This window comes from Paroedura picta, chromosome 6, assembly GCF_049243985.1.
Source record: "Paroedura picta isolate Pp20150507F chromosome 6, Ppicta_v3.0, whole genome shotgun sequence".
In the NCBI taxonomy this organism is placed as follows: domain Eukaryota; kingdom Metazoa; phylum Chordata; class Lepidosauria; order Squamata; family Gekkonidae; genus Paroedura; species Paroedura picta.
The window spans coordinates 98,443,699-98,461,189 of NC_135374.1; the positions used below are offsets into that span (position 1 = coordinate 98,443,699).

At 41.3% G+C, this 17,491-nt stretch overlaps 1 protein-coding gene across 1 annotated transcript in view; it reads right to left on the reverse strand.

The window, feature by feature from the left end:
• Positions 1–17,491, reverse strand: part of PCCA (propionyl-CoA carboxylase subunit alpha) — a 279,452-nt gene that overhangs the window by 230,155 nt on the left and 31,806 nt on the right. The gene's annotated exons all lie outside the window — the stretch shown is intronic.

Sequence of the window (17,491 nt, forward strand, 5' to 3'; positions counted from 1 at the left end):
TCCTCCTGTCTCCTTATGGTTATTGCAGGCATAAAACGGAGAGACGCCGGTGTACACACGAGCCTACCAATATTAAAATTTGGTTTCCTACTCATCCGTGGTTTGTATTTGGACAAATAAATGCTAGGAGATAACAAATCCAAGTGTACTACGCTGACAATTTATATGTAAATTCAGAACCTAAAACTACTTTGTTAAATGTAACCAGGGTAGCCTAATATCTTAGTACTTAACAACAAACATTCACGGCCAGTTCCATCTAAGCAGGCTCCCCAGGACGACGGTGATAATTAGAGTGAATTGAATGAAGGGATGCAGCCAGAGTCCCTACACAGCATCAGGTCAGCACCACGCACAAATTAAAGCCTATGACTGAAGAGTTCAATATCACTACACGTGAACCAGAAAATCTTGAGAATTATTTAAGCAGGCTTAGATTTCATTTCCTAACTCATTTTTATCCTTATTCACATGAGCAATTGTCAATCACATTGTGTGTGTGTGTGTGTGGGGGGGGGGAGTTACAGCGAACTCCAAGCAATAGCCGGAGAAAGTCTGCCCACTACATCTAAAAGAGCTAGGCTTAGCAAAGTTTAAGAAAGCTTAATCTTTTGTTTAGGACAAAAATTACTCAGGAAGCAGCTGGCCTTTTAAATAATTAGGAATGGGAAAAAGACTTTTTATTTTAACAAATACATTCTATTTATAATATTTAGGCATATATGTGTATATGTGTGTGTATACATATAAACCAGGCATCTGTAATGTAGCCGTTTCCTTTTTCCACAGCAGTGGTCCAAGACAAACAGTAGTAAAATAAACAGATGGAGTTAAGATGACGCTTAATGGCGAGTTCCTTTGAAGTATTTGTTATAGTCTCAGGTAGAAATCAGACAGTCTCAAAGATAAACAAAATATTTAGGAACACAAACAAAGAGTTCTGTAGTCTGAATTTTAAAATTAAGCAGAAATGCACTGGATTTAGATTACAGGATTTTAACCCACCTACCCCCCCCCCATTTAGAGTTCATCAAATATATAAAAATACTTTAGGCATTAGGATCCCATTTAATTAAAATTTAAATCACAGTATTTAAAAAGCCTCACATGAGATATTGATTACAACTGATTGTGAATTCCACTCCTTACTTGGAAAATGGGGAGAGAGGATCAAGGTAGTCTTTAAACCTGATTGCTGTCTTGAATGCGCATGACAAACACTCATGGTAAAGGTACAGTCTTCAAGGGAAATATGTAAAACACAGAACAATGCAGCATTTCCTGGGTATCTCTTGGGGGGGAAAGGAGGGGAGGTTGAACTGTAGTCTGTGTGTGTGTTTTATTACATATTTATTATTTCATTATTATATATATATAATCAGGGATACAATGGGATTTTCTTCTAGTTGGATTATAATTCATCAGTTCCTCACTTCTCAACAGATAAGGAAATCTCTGCTCTGATACTTGGCAATCGCAAAATGTCAAAGGCCTGGGTGAAGACATATGTTTTCATTAGGTGCCTGAATCATTAGAGGGAGACTGTTCCAAAGTCAGGGGGCCACCACAGAAAAGGTCCTTTCTCATTTCACTACTCCTTGCACCTCTGAGAGAGGCAGAACGGCAAAAGGGCTCTCTCCTTGAGAACTCGGTGCTATGGGAGAAAGTGCTCCTTCATCTAATCAGGGTTCCACTAATTTAGGGCTTTACATATGAACATCAGGACCTTGAATTGGACTTGGTAGCAAAAAGGGAGCCAGTGCAGATCTTTCAAGAGCAGTATGATGTGCGTCTGGCCAGATATCTGAGATTTCTATGATGAAAACCAAGCTCCCATGTTGGGGGATCAGGTCACTTTTACTTTGCACTCCCCTCAGTTCAAGGCTCCCTCAGTCTGTTTAGTACCCCAATTAGAAGAAGAAGAGCTGGTCCTTATATGCCGCTTTTTTCTACCCGAAGGAATCTCAAAGTAGCTTACAGTCACCTTCCCTTTCTTTTCCCCACAACAGACACCCTGTGAGGTGGGTGAGGCTGAGAGAGCCCTGATATTACTGCTCAGTCAGACCAGCTTTATCAGTGTTGTGGCGAGCCCAAGGTCACCCAGCTGGCTGCATGTGAGGGAACGTGGAATCAAACCCGGCTTACCAGATTAGAAGTCCGCACTCCTAACCACTACACCAAGCTGTATACACACATATGCACATATTTATACACGCATTATACACACATTCAGCCACATAACAGCCTGCAATGATCACATGCACCCAGACAAAAATTCTACAATATCATAGTATTAATTTAAAAACTTGGGAAACATTCTGATTTTTCTGCCTTTCCCCAATTCCACTTCCTATTTCTTTGCTGCTCTCTCTGAAACAAGAAGCCACCAAACTACTGCACTTCCATCAATACTCCTAATGCTAACCTGACAGACAAAGTAAGAGTTTCTGAGAAGCACCCCATGTAAACAGGGGTGGGTGGGTGGGTTCATTCATAAATTAAATAATGGCTCAGCAAACAGAGAGGGCATTCAGAGCCCTCCAGGAACCAGAAAAACCAAGTGCAATTGGGCATCAGTTAATTTTTTGAAAAATTATTTTTTGTAATTTAAAAGGCAAACATAGCAGATGGGCAACAGGCCTTCTCAAGCTAGGATTGGGAGATAAAAGAGGGTGGGGATAATGTTAAAAAGTCTGTATTGTGCATCTTCAGTGCAGGACTCATCTGTGACACTCTATTGCAAGGAAAGGTGCTTTCTTAGTAGCTTATCTTTCCCTCCCCACAAGGTTCTTTCAGAAAATACTGTATTTCTAGCCTGAGTTGAGTTTTGAAGAGTTACCTTACAGCTGAGACTTGTGAAAGTATCACATGCTTTGCTGCCTGCCTTGGCAATTCACATTGACCCTCAAAATAAAGACCAATATTGACGGACGCACGACAGTGGTCAGTGTTACAAACAAGGGTACAGTAGTAATGAAACCAACACAAAGATACAGTGTTTTTGTTGTTGTTGTTCTTTAACAATAATACCTTCATAGTGTATGAGTGCTTTGGCATGATTCGGTTGCCTCGGCTAGCACCAAAACCCGAGGCGCCAGCACCACAGAGGGGAGGGGCAGCCCTGGCGTCGGTGTACCAGCTAGCGGCTGCACGCAGGCACAAAGCTCTGCACCTACATGCCTCTCCCCTCCATGGTGCTGGCCGCCTCGGGCTTCAGTGATCACCAAGGCAGCCGGACCGCACTGAAGCGCTCACCCCCACATCATACCTTCCCGAAACATTTCAAATGGTCAAAGCAGATGTTACAGCATTTCCAAACCTGCTAAGGGAACTCACTATCAGTTTGCATCAGCAGAGTTCCTAATGGAACAGTACCTCAGGGGCCTGGTTTAGCTTGGAACTGCTACAGTGCAAGAGGGGGAACACCTACATCCCCCCTCTGTATCATTTTACCAAGCTGAAACTAAGTGGGTGACATTATTTGCAGCTACACAGGGGCTCCCAGGTGCCATTTCAGCTTGTGAAAACAGCTCAGGGGGCAGGAGTCTCTCCTACTTGTGTGCCATCATGGTCCCAAACAGAATCTTGCACACACAGCATTATAAAAAGGCATTGAGTCCCCATGGCCGACTCCCAAAGTCCAAAATGGTGGCAAGTCCCCATGGCAGACTTGAGGACACTGTAACATCTACTTTGTTCCTGACTTCCCTTGTTTGACCACCACTCCATTACCTATATCCAATTATGCTCTTCTAGGTTTGAACCTAGACAACCTGAAGCCATGTCTGATTCTAGGACTGAAGGCTCAAGAACTACCTTCTGTGGCCTCTAAGCCCCAAAGAGCATGAAGTAGGAGGTCAGGCAAATGGAGTAGAGCTATGCAAGAGGATTGGGCCAACCAGAGCTCATTGTTGCCTCTCAGATCCAACCCAGAGTCACACTGGTGCAAGGTGAGCTCCAGATGTACTGACGACATTGGTGGGACATCATCTCCCGGTCAGCAGCAATATGCTGTCCATGCACAGGGCAAGCAACTTTGGGATTTTTCTCTCTCTCTGTCAGGAAGTGTGAAGAGAGGAAGGGACAAATGTTACCTCCAAGACCTCCAACTCTACCCCCATGCTGAGGACAACAGTTCATTGAGCTAGTCCTAAAAGAGAGCTTCTGAAAGAACAAGACACTATCAGTAACTGTCCCAGGTGCAGAATCGCCTCTCAGAAGAACCAAAGCAAGTCTTTGCTAGTTTGGTGTAGTGGTTAGGAGTGCGGACTTCTAATCTGGTATGCCGAGTTCGATTCTGCGCTCCCCCACATGCAACCAGCTGGGTGACCTTGGGCTTGCCATGGTACTGATAAAACTGTTCTGACTGAGCAGTGATATCAGGGCTCTCTCAGCCTCACCCACCTCACAGAGTGTCTGTTGTGGGGAGAGGAAAGGGAAGGCGACTGTAAGCCGCTTTGAGCCTTCTTCGGGTAGAGAAAAGCAGCATCTAAGAACCAACTCTTCTTTTTCTGTTCTCGAGGGAACTACCTTTTCAGGAGGGTTTATGGACAACAATGCTACTGAATAGCACTGCCACCGACTGCATCAGTGGGTTTTTGTTGTTGTGCTTTGTATTGGCTTTTACTAGACTGTAATCATTTTAGTCAAGTTATGCTTGCAGAACAAGGGAGACAGAAAAGCAACATTTAAATCCATTAAAACAATAATAATCCCCTGGAGCACCGTATTCTAAGAGCAAAGGTCAAAACGAGAGGTTGCTTTATCTAGACAATAAAAATCAACAACAATTACAACATAATACAAACTGGTAACCAATTTAAAGCCAAATCAATTTAAAGCATCGCAACCAGATGGTAGATGGTAGAAGATGAACTAGTTCTCTTCCCTAGAGAGACCATTCTGCACAAAAGACGCTACCAACAAAAAGATGCCAACATATGGCTTAGTTAGTAGATGTTCTGTCACAAATAAGGCAGAGTTGAGACCCATGACCAGAGATATTTTTACTGGAGAAGGCATTCCCTGAGGTTCACTGCATTTGGCTATATAGGGTTTAGAAGGTAACAAAGAGCATTATTGAACTGGGACCAGAAATAAACAGGCAGCAACTGTTCACAAAAATGGAAGTGAATATATGTTTCCTAGCACTAAAGGTAAAGGTATCCCCTGTGCAAGCACCAAGTCATGTCTGACCCTTGGGGTGACGCCCTCTAGCGTTTTCATGGCAGCCTCAATATGGGGTGGTTTGCCAGTGCCTTCCCCAGTCATTACCGTTTACCCCCCAGCAAGCTGGGTACTCATTTTACCGACCTCGGAAGGATGGAAGGCTGAGTCAACCTTGAGCCAGCTGCTGGGATCGAACTCCCAGCCTTGTGGACAGAGCGCTTCAGACAGTATTTCTGCTGCGTACCACTTTGCGCCACAAGAGGCTCTTCCTAGCACTAGCTTCTTATAAAAACTGGCGGCCATTCTGCACTTGAAAAATATAGTGAAATGACATCATTCTTAACCAATTGAAAAATGTTAAATGCCTCTAAAGCATATAAGAATAAACAGCCTAGCCGTCACTAAAATTCAAGAGCTGTGCCAGTGCCCCTCATGAAATACTGTAGAGTAATAGTCAAGCAGTACTATCCCTCATAGCTCCCTTACAGGAGCTATGCAACACAGCACTCCCAATTCTATGATCAGCCAGGTAATCATAAAGATACAGCTGTCCAACTTAAGGAAAGTTACTCAAAGGGCCAACAAAATCACGCTCTCATTGTCTGCCTGTAGATCAGGCTTTCTCAACCAGGGTTTTGTGAAACCATGGGGTTTCTTGATAGGCCTGCAATGGTTTCCCAAATGGGTGGAAGTTAATCAATTTTGAATATACATTTTTAATTTGTTAAACATTTATTGGGTGACATGACCCTCTCCCTCACAAAATGGCCAACGATAAGTCTGGACGGGGTGGGAAGGGGAGGGTCCCAGGGTGGGCATGTACACAACTATGCTTCCCAACCTTATTCTGCACAATTGTGATACTTCTGGGGTTTCATGAAGTCTGAAGAATGTTTCAGGGGTTTCTCAGTGGTAAAAATGTTGAGAAAGGCTGCTGTAAATGTACATTGCCACTAGGGTCGATTAATTAACGTGAATGCAGTTACAGAGTTCAAACCTGGCTTCGATCTTAGATTCTATGAATCAGAGTTATTTAGCAAGACAGTTAAATACAAGTTTCATTCATATCCAGTTTAAAGAAACCTTTCTTAAAAGGCTACAGTGGGGGCTCAGTGACTATCTCTCTTCATAAAGTCTGCACACTGCTGAAGCATGTCTTCTCTAAATTCTTATTCTGTTCTTCTGGACAACCTAGCAGGCAAAAGTTGCTGCTGTCTGTAAAAAGGGAGCATTTTTATTGTTTTGTAAGTGGAAGAATATTATGTATTTAGGAGACAAATGCTTACACAAGTGGTTCCGAAAGGAAGAGGCAAATCATCAACAGGCACAAAACTCAGGCTTTTATCAGAATGCAATTATGGGTGATTATTTCTCTGTCTGTAAGAGGGTAAAAGGGAGTGAGCCTAACTCAACACGCTACATTTTAATTAAACCTTGACCCCTGCAAAGGGGCAAAGTAAAAAATAAAAGGTCAAGAAGGTAACAGCTTCTAGCCTGCTCTTATTTTAAAGCTCTGCGAATGCACCAAATAATTTTGCTAAAATAAATTCTACTGAAGGCACCAGGAAATCAGACAAAATCGTGGATGGCCCCCTACCAACTAGGGGGCATCTTACCAAACCACTGCAGAACAGAAACAGAATCTGATCAGCTGCCTGCCTGGTATTGCCAGAGCCACCCACCTGCACTGTTTTCATAGCGCCATTCTGTACTTTTAAACAGCTGCGGATGTTTTCCATTTAGCAGGCACCACTTCCGTGAATGTAAATGCCTAATTAAAAGCAAACACACCTCACAGCACAATAGTCCCTCAGGAAAGATGAACGTCTGGGATCACCCACTGTCCCGGTTATGCAGAGTAGGTCAACCCGTAACATCCTTAGGTCTTCCATCAGAGATTTTGATGGCGCTGCAGGATGCAGTCACACTCCATACATCCCTGTCCTTCCATTTTCATTTCCCGGACCGTCTTCCAAAATCTAGCGCTTCGCCACTTTGCGTGTTGCTCTGAACTGTGTGTCTACTTAGAACATTAGCCAAGATCTTGAGCGTTCAGACAAAAGAATCCTAATTGAACTTGCCGTCGTTTTCTTTTCTTTTCTTTTTCTTTTTGGTTCAGATCAATATTACAGTGCCATGAATGATGTTTCGGCGTTAAAGCGGATTCACTCAATTGACCCAAACAGCATAATACAGCTCAGCAAGACAAACCACAATTAGCTTGTCCCATAAAATGAGGGTAATGAGTAAATCCTTTGTCAGGTTGCTTTCTCGCTTGCACACACAAAAGCATGGCAAAGTCCTGAATTAAAAATCAATTGAATGCAAATTAACTTTGAATCCACTGTTAACAAAAAGAAGGAAGCACCATTACCAAGCCTCATACAGTCCACCAAACCGAAAAACATTTAGGCGTACAGTGTGTGACAGCTGAGAACTGTAAAAGCAATATCAGCATAGATGGTATCACCACGGGATGTTATTAAATTCTAACATGCATTAGTGGGGAAGTTATCATAATAGTAAGAAACACAACTGGGAAAATACTCACTAGTGTGTAAGTACCTTCCATGTTTCACATACATATTTCCATAGCCTTTAATAAATAATGGCTATATGTAACAAACAGGTACCATGTGGGAGACAAACTTGATCTATTCAAGAAACATCTCTTGCCGAATTAGATAAAAGAGGTTTATCACTATATGTAGGTGACAATTACCAGATAACTAGAGGCAGGTTCCTGCCCCAAACAGCTAACAACCTAGATTTGAACAGAGGAAACAATAGAAGGAAAAAGAAAACTGAAGAAAAAAAGAAAACCAAAGAAAGATGAATGTGCGCATATGTGGTTAAACTTCCTCAGTCTTCCTCCCCAAAAGAAATAAAGCCCAAGAGGTTAAATAACAAAAACTTTGCAGAAAATATGATTTTGGAATTGGAAAGAGGAGAATTCAGAGAATCTTCATCATTCCACCATGTCCATCACATCCTGATTTGCACTCCAGAATACTACCATGGGTAAAGTTTATGATAAGATGGCACCCATATTTTACGATGTTTCTCATTTCTATGAAACAAAATGCATGAATGGCAGATGAACAGATACCAGAACCAGAATCTTCTTGTTACTCATTCCTCCAATAAGAAAATATTAAATACAGCTTGTTTCCAAGTCCACAACACAGAAACCAGTATAGTGTCGCACTTACACTGGTTCTAAGAGCCAGTATAGTGTCGCTGGTTCTAAGAGCCATAACCATGTTGCCCAGGCCCTGGGAAGGGCTGGAGCACCTGCACCTGCACCTCCTCCCCCCCCCCCACGCCACAGCACTGGCTGCTTCGGGCAGGAACGGCCGCTTAGGACACCGAAGCGCCCAATCCTTGAGCACTGGCATTGAAACCCATCTCCAATATTGAGATCTCTAACATCGAGATCATTGTTAGATCTATTGTATTGGTGCCACCCTCTTCTGAATATTATTCTCTTCACCAGGCTGAACTTGGGGGGAACCCAGGTAACTAAGATCAGAATTGTGACCACCGCCACTATATGTTATATGTGACTTGTTGTTGATGTAAATTGGGGTTTTTATGGGGATTTTATTGTGTTTTAACTATTTATGTTGTAAACCGCCCTGAGACCTATTTGGAGAAGGGCGGTCTAAAAATTAAATAATAATAATAATAATAATAATAATAATAATAATAATAATAATAATAATAATAATAATAATAATAATAATGTTGGTCTTGCCACATCAAAGATTTAGCTTGCAAGCAGTTGACAACACAACTTCTAGATTAAGTTGCTACATCCTGAATAGTTTATTCATCTTCTTCCCAATCGAAATCTTCATCTGCTATTTAAAGCAAAGATGCGTGCTTATCCCAAACCAAGATTGCTAATTTACTGACTCACAAAACAAACATCCAACAAAAGTAGGGGGGCACCTTGCAAGCAAATGCAAATTCTTGACTTGCAAAATATCAGTCACCCACAGCTTGAGTCTGCTCATGGAGAAAGGTGGGAAAGAAAGGCTTTTAATAAACAAGTTGCCCTTTTCATAGCCTAGCTTGTGGTACGGGAGGGAAATCTTGTAAAACCAAGCAAATGTGTGCTGAGAGTCATTGAACCGCAGTGTAACAAGGAACCCCGTGAGGCTACCTTTTTAAAATAAACATTTTCAGAGCAGAACCACACTCAAGCGTAGACTTAAAACAGCAGAGAACTGACATGGTAGAGCAACTAAGGGAGAGAGGCAAAAAGGCTATTTGGTGATGACTCTTCTTCCTATCCTGCTAACGAGTTCAAGAATTCAGAAAGCTACCACTGGTGAAAGGGAACACGCCAAAATGCAGCTGAAAATTGATCGACTTAGATTTATACTGGAACCTGTTTTAGGCATAGCATTACAAACATGCGATAGACATATTTATGGTACCCTACATACTGAGGAAAACACTTTTGGTATCTGAAAATCCATATCGCGATGGAAATCTAGCTAGGATCACATATTTACACTACTCAATCTTCCCAGACTGGGGACCTGCTAAAGATGAGCTGCAAACATATGACAAGAGGGGACACAGGGTTATGATCTCTCTGGAATCAGAACCATGGCAGCAGAGAATCAGGGACATAAACATAAGTCAAGTGCTTGGTGTGAAAAATACGAAGGGTCAGATCCATAGAGGAATTCTCTCCTATAAATGCTATCTCTGTACAAAGTACACTGTCCTAAGTTCATCAAAGTCAAGAAGGGTGTAACTGCATACAACTGTACTGTGATTGACTTTGGGTCACCATCCTGCTACTCCTGTAAGCATACATGCAAAAAGGGACAGGAAGCATGGCACCCTTGCAGTCTAACCATGGTCTTTCCAGCAAAAAAAAAAAAAGGCCATCATATGGAGTTCAATGACCTGCTTGAGAGTCCTGACACATGTGTTGAAGCACACTAATTTTGAATTAGCATCATGGTCAAAGAGAACGAGGAACTAATCACAAGGTCGTCTCTATGACCGTTTATGCACTGGGAACTTCACTGCCCTAGCTTCCATGCAGGAGCACAAATCGGGGGCAGATGAGGTGCACCAAGCCAAATGCGCCCCCATGTGAGTGCAGGAAGAGGTGAGGCAATCTGCCACGACTAAAACTCCAACCTGCAGCCCAGCATGAAACCTCCAGTGCATAACCAGTCTATGAGTCTTGGTTTCTGATAATACTGATCTACTTTACAAAACTGATGTCATAGTTACCAAGTGTGATAGACAGCACTTTAAAGGTAAGCATCAAAGTGCTAAAGTATCAGAGAATCAAAAGGTAGAGAGCTGGAGTGTCAAGCTACACCAAGCACTCTGATTGGTCAGCACCAGCTGAAAGAAAAGTCCTATAAGAGCAGTGTGCTGAGGGAATTCTCATTCTGACAGAGCACTGGATTGAGGAAAGACCATTTGGAACCATAGCTGTTGAATATCTACTCTGAGATTTTAGTCAGAAAACATAATTTTGACTAAAGAGTTTAGGTTCAGCCTAAGCTAAAATCAGTTCTACAGGGGAACTGGGAATAATATTTGGCATGGTGATTTGGGTAGTCAACCAAGACTCCCAGTCAGGCCAAAGGGAAGGGAATATATCTTCTAGGGAAAGAAGAAAAATCACTGCCCAGTTAAACTGGGAAATCAGTTCTGAGGATGTAAAAGGATACTGCTTTAGAGGAGTTAGAGAGAAACCGGTGTTTCAGAGAAGGGGAGTTTGGATATTGACAGAGGGTTATCAGAAAACCTATGGATTTTAAGGAAACTAGAAGAATACTGTTGTGTCTGGGAAGACACAGATGCAAAAGAACATTAAGAATTTAGAAATTAAGCAAATGTCAATAACTCTCAATAATCTGAATTTAAGAACTTGAGACTGGACAATTACTGATTTTTACCTCAAAGTTTTTGGCTCCTCATTCTACCTGACTTTCCCTGTGTGTTAGAATCTTTGGTTCTGTTTCGCTTTTGCTATATCTCAAGAGTCATTCTGAAGGGGTTTTGGCAAAGAGGACTCCTGTACCTTCCCACGATGTTCCAGAGCTAAGTTTCAAGTCACATTACCCTTCAGAGACAGGGTGACTCATCCAGCTTTATAAATCTCAATAAAGAAACCATGGTACTTGGGCAGTCCAGTGAGTGAGGGAACAGAATTTTATTTTTTGAGGGAAAATCTGCCTCTGAGAGAAGAAAGTGAATGGGACCGTCATACTGACACGTAGCACTTTGACCATTTAGGGAAAAAGTATTAGTTCTTGGGGTGCAACAATCTAACCACTACACATGCTCATACAACTATGTTTTTCAAGGGCTGACAATGGGGGGGATATCACATCCCATTCATGAGTATTTTAAAGAGAAGAGGAGCCATATCAATATTGGTGCACTGACTGCATTTCTTTGTATTCTGGAATCTCTCTCCAAATGCCATTCAAAACAGAAATGGCCCTTAGCAGTATACAAAGTTTCATAAACAAAATCTCATAATGTATTCTACATGTGAATTTGAAGCATGGAAGCAGAATTCAGAAAGTATAGCTATCAACACTAGTAGGTTCAGAGTTCCTCACAGTTTTATTTTATCTGTATGTTTATTTTTATTTTATAATTTATTTATTATTTTAATTTTCTTCTTCTATTTTATTTTGCAATGGTAACTTCCTAACAGTTGTGGGAACTGAAAAAGCACAGTTCTAACTTTATATTAACACTTTTCCTCTGTCAAAGTTTAAAATGCAAATGCTGATTCTTTACTGACTATACAAAACCGTGCTTTTACAGTTGCCCACCTCCTCTTCCACCTAGACCCAACAGCTAAGACAAGTGGTTAAAGAAGAGTAATAGGTTTCCCAAAACCATATCCACCATAAAATGCTTTCTACCCTTTTAAAACATTCAGTCTCCTAAAGTTTCTATAGCAGTTTATGCTCATCTACAGCAGTTCACATTACTTATTTTTTATTCATGTATTTTATTAAGTATGTGTGTTTGTGTGTGTGTCACACAAACAACCTACTTTTCCTTGGACATTTACTTGTGAAGTTCAATTTAATTCATAAAGTGGACAATCATGAATATGGAGGGAAGCAATGCCTACAACTAAATCAACAGTCACGGGAACTGTTGCCAGATATTTGGGATTGTCCTGTTCAGATATTTGTATTCTCACAAAAACATGCACAAGCCCTGGAGGACTAGTGACATTTTATAAAAAAACTACAATGGCCAGTATTCATCAATGCCATGAATTGAAGGAAGGCATGGAGAGAGTTCCTGCATTCATCTTCATTACAACAACCCTTCTTGACTCCTCAAACGATCATACCTGACCTTGCAGGATTTGTGCGGGGGAACAGCAGCAGGGGTTGGGGCACAGTACTGAGGAGAAAGAAGGGAATGAAATCATCACTCCTCTCTCTTCCATCAGTGGGGATGTACTTGCAGAAAACACAGAAGATATTGCCACCCTACTGCCTGCAGCATTCCGGCCCATGCAGCTTTTCTATCACATAGGTCATGTGAGCCTAGGAATTATCCTTCTAGGGGTTCAAAGGGGTTGCAGCAACAGAGAGGAGTGGAGCGGGGTAGGGGGGGGGAACAGCATTCCACATAGGCATGGTAGAATACAAGCCAGTGACTTGGATGAACCTTATTTCACAGACAGAACACCAAGGATAAAATCTGAGAAAAGACTTTCCAAGGTATAGACACAGAAAGAGTATGTGTGTGTACATACATAGATGGGGACATATTTCCAGTATTGCACAACTAAATCCTCTTTCCTCTTAGCAATTAGTTTTTTTTTCCCTCGCCTGCTAAATAAAGTTATATTCCCTGCTGATGGCAAATGATTGGTTTACCTATAGCTCCAGGGGGCTTAACTATCAGTCCCTTTAAGAAGCTTTGACAGTTTAACCTGCTGGGCTCACAGCACCCAAGGGAGGGCCTGACTCGCAGTTTTACTTCTGATGCTGCTGACCACTAATACTGACTCCATAGATAATGGATTTCAATAACAACCTCCTACAGGTTAACACTTTTGAGTAGCATCCATGACACTGCTTTAATTAACTTAATACATGAAGGTCACCGTTTGGTAGGAAGTTTTTAATAAATTTGGCAGTGCTTCCAATAATAAAATAATGTGGATGCTCATCCGTACAGTAACTCCAAGATAAGTTTACCTACAGATATAATCCAGTCTGCTCATGGGATTTATGAAATATTTCATTTTTTTAAAAAAACACCTAGCTGAGTTTTATTAGTTCAGCTTCCTAGAATCGTGCACAATTCTAGCATTACTAACGGCATGACAGATAGGAAATGTATAGTTCTGTTCATGCTGGGCACAGAATGGGCTTACCTGGTACCCAAGCTAAACCTACTACCACTAAGGTTCGAAGCATTCTGACAGCGCAAAAGACCAATGGTTAGATTTGACTGCAGATGGCAAACTTTTTCAAATTAACAGATAATAGGGTTGTGCACTTCGGCCGCCGAAGCAGCTGTTCATGCCCGAAGCGGCCAGAGCCGCCCGTCCCCCCCCCCTCCATGCCCCGGCGCTGGCCACTCCAGGCATGAATGGCCAAAGCACAGAACCCTAATAGATAAACAAAGATCCACAAAACTAGTTTTAAAAGAAGCCATTTGTAAATACACATCTACTGGTAGTGGAGCAGACAAGGAGATATTTAAGAACAAGCAGGTTTTCAAGAAGGCATCAAATGGTGATTTCATCTCCTCCTTCGTAAGTACACAAAAGGGCCTTTTTCCCCATTAAAAGTTTAATGCAGTACCTACAAATACAAAATTGACCATAGAGGACATTTTCCCTCAAAATTCAGCCCCTTGACAGACAGTACAGAGGGCAGTAAGAAAGCAGCATGAGAGCTATTTAATATACTTCCTGATTAACTCGTTGCCTGTCCACTTCTCCCACAGACATGTGCTAACATGTCATAATCGTCATAATTCACATCATCCCTACAGCTAACACACAAGCTCCTTGATTAGCGCACAAGTCCCAGACGAGCCGTTGCTAATGCTAAATAATTCCCTCCAGCCTCCTGCTACTATACCGCAGGCTCCCCAATTAAACATAATGTCTCTGATTAGCCACATTAGTCTGGACAAATTTCTGCCAGGGATTCTGCTCTACTTAATCTCACAAAGAAGGAGGGAAGAGGGGGGACCACAGAAGGGAAAACATTCGTAATACAATAGAACGGTTTATTTAAAATCACAGCCAGAACAAAACTTTCACAATACAGTTTAATAAAAGGTAAGGTGGTATTTCAAAAAGCTGTCTCCTTAAGAACAATTTTCAGTTCTGTATGAATCAGTCTGTTAATTTATACACTTGCGTCTGATGATGATGTTTCCTGGACATCATTAAACTCTACATCTGAACGTCTGCTAAAGTTGCTAGCAGCAGGGTAACATGCCTGTCCCATGGTCTTGCATGCTTTCCCAATCTCTTCATTCATGTGTGAATTCTTTCCCCTACACTTAAAATATTGATCATTGCTATTTGCACCAATGTTAACCAAAAAGAGCAGGTTACCAGTTCCAATTTAGGAGCCAGTCCTGGTTAGAATTAACCATAGCTTGTTATGCTGTGTGTAAGAGTAGCAAATGAACAGCAAAGAGAATTCATGCACAATATACTTCATTTGCTCTAATTCCCAACAGGGAATAAGCAGAAAAGAGACAGCAGGCTATGCTGCACCTTACGGTTACTTACCTGAGCACAGGGATGGGAACCATTACACCTGCACCACGTTGCTCTGAACTTGCAATAAAGATTTGGCCCACTGTAAAAATTAAATGTAACATCTTCTTTACCCTACTTCCTTAGCTCCTGAATATCAACATTCCAGTTCTGTGTTTCCAACAGCCATATCAACAAAACTTCTGTGACTTTCCTAACACCTGCACTGGTTTTGTTAACATTTTATACTCCAGAAAGGCACCAAATAAGAGGAGAGAAGACCTGCAACCAACCACAAAAGGCCAAAAGCAAAAAGGAGTTGTATATGTATATAAGTACTGATCTAAAAATCCAAACACTTCTCCAGTAAACATGCCAATTAGTGCAGACAATATTTCCTACTTTGTAACATTGATGTTCTATCTTGGCCATACCATCTCTAATGGTCTGTATGCTGTATACGACATAATGCTGGATCAAACCATTGGTCCATTTGGTCCAACATCCTGTCTCGCACAGTGGCCAACCAGTTCCTCCAAATAGCCAACAACAAGGCATGGAGACTGAGCTCTTCCCCTGATGTTGCCTCCTAGGCTCTGGCATTCAGAGGCTTAGTGCCTCTGAACATGGAGGTTCCCTTCGGTCACCAAGGCTAGGAATCAGCTGTATCATTTCAAAATAATCTTCATGGATGATGACCAATGAAAACATCTTCATCAAAATGTGTTGATGTTTTATCTTCTCACTGACAGTATGAGTTTTCCAAGTTACGATTATTTTGCTATGTATCTGGTTTGTTGTATGTATATATGCATGCCACCATTCCAGGGTTTTCAAAGTGGCAAACATTGATCTGTCCTTACTCATCTGCATTGAAGACCAGGTTGGGTCAAGGTTTTAGTTCTCACTTTTAAAGCCCTGGATCTGGGACCATCATTTCTATATAACCTTTCCTATTATTGTATTATATACCCCAGAGAGCTTTGTATAACTGAATAATATGTATGACTGGCATTGCATGACTGAAAGATCAAAATCTCAGGAGGGAAAGAGATCCTGTGGGATGAGAGAACTGGAATACTGTAAGACAAGGACTCACATATATGGAATTGTAGAGGTATGGAATAAAAGGTACCTCTTACAATAAGAGTAATCAGGCAGGAAGCGTCAAGAATCTAAAACAGAAAGTGCTATAAGGCATCTTGACTTTTTGGCAATGGCTATTAATAGCAGATGAGTACAAAGGAACAATTAGAAGGCACAAGTCAGTTTAACCACACACACAAAAAAACAACCTATGAAATTTTGATAAGTTCTTCCCAGAGGTCCTCTCACCTTTGTCTACACTAATGCATTCCATCTTAATTTACCTGATCATTAGTTTCCAGTTTGTTCAGCTGGAAACCAAAAATAAACACTAATTACTTTGACATCACAAAGTCATTGCTGTCCCCACCACCTCCCCAGACAGCAGGGATAAATGATAAAGGGTAGGCATGATAATATCTTGGTAAATGATGAGTCACATCACCTCTTTGTCAATCATCTATGAGGGCTCATACAAGATAACACTCAATCTCATTACCGAATCCTAGGGACAGAAAGACAATACACTCCAGGAGTCATATTTCAAACAGCAGGCCGCCATGATAAGATGCAACTCAGTTGACGGTCGATGAATTCCCATTGGCTTTCCACCTAACCCCCCAGCATAAATGTCAAACACTTAAAAGTTTAAGTATGCAGATATGAAAAGGAGATGATGAAAACCACAGATCATTTCCTCAAACAAATATGCATGCACGACATTACAAACCAGTATATAATGCTATCCAAAATATCAAAGCTCAGTATTTGAAAGTCAACCATTTTGAACAAGAAATAGCAAAAAAAAAAATCAAAACATAGTTTGCACTTACTGCAGGTATGAACATCCTCAATTCAAGCAGAGCTCTGACATACAGAGCCTGCAACTTTGGCTACCAATTCCTTTGGAAGACTAACAGCAGTTGGCCAACAGCCCACCATTTCTTATATTTCCACAGAGGAAACCTGATTAGTTTAAGAAATCCCAGGATCCTGAAGAACACACAGCCACTGGGTTAGGTCATTGTATATATATATATATGTACCATCAAGATGCTTTGTACTTATGGCGACCCTATGAATTAATGACCTCCAAAACATTCTATCATTAATTACACTTTCTAAATTCCAATGGGCCATCTCTAGGGCTCACTTCGAAGCCTTTCCTTCAGCTTTGCTCAGTGGGAGTTTCCAGCATTTAACTATAGAGGCTCTGCTTTGCCCTCGTAGCTCTGGTGAAATTGAAACAATTACTCATATGTTATTGCACTGCAATTTTTATTATGATGTTAGACCCTGTTTGACTTTACCTTTGTTGATCAGGTTTCCTGGACATTCTGACAACTTTTAACTTTTAACTTAGCTTTCCTGGACATTCTGACAACCTATGAGTAAACATTTTACTAGTGGATAAGGACACTTGTTTCTTAACTGTTGCGAAGTTCTGTTATACAGGCATCAGGGTGCCTTAATGGGAATTTGAAC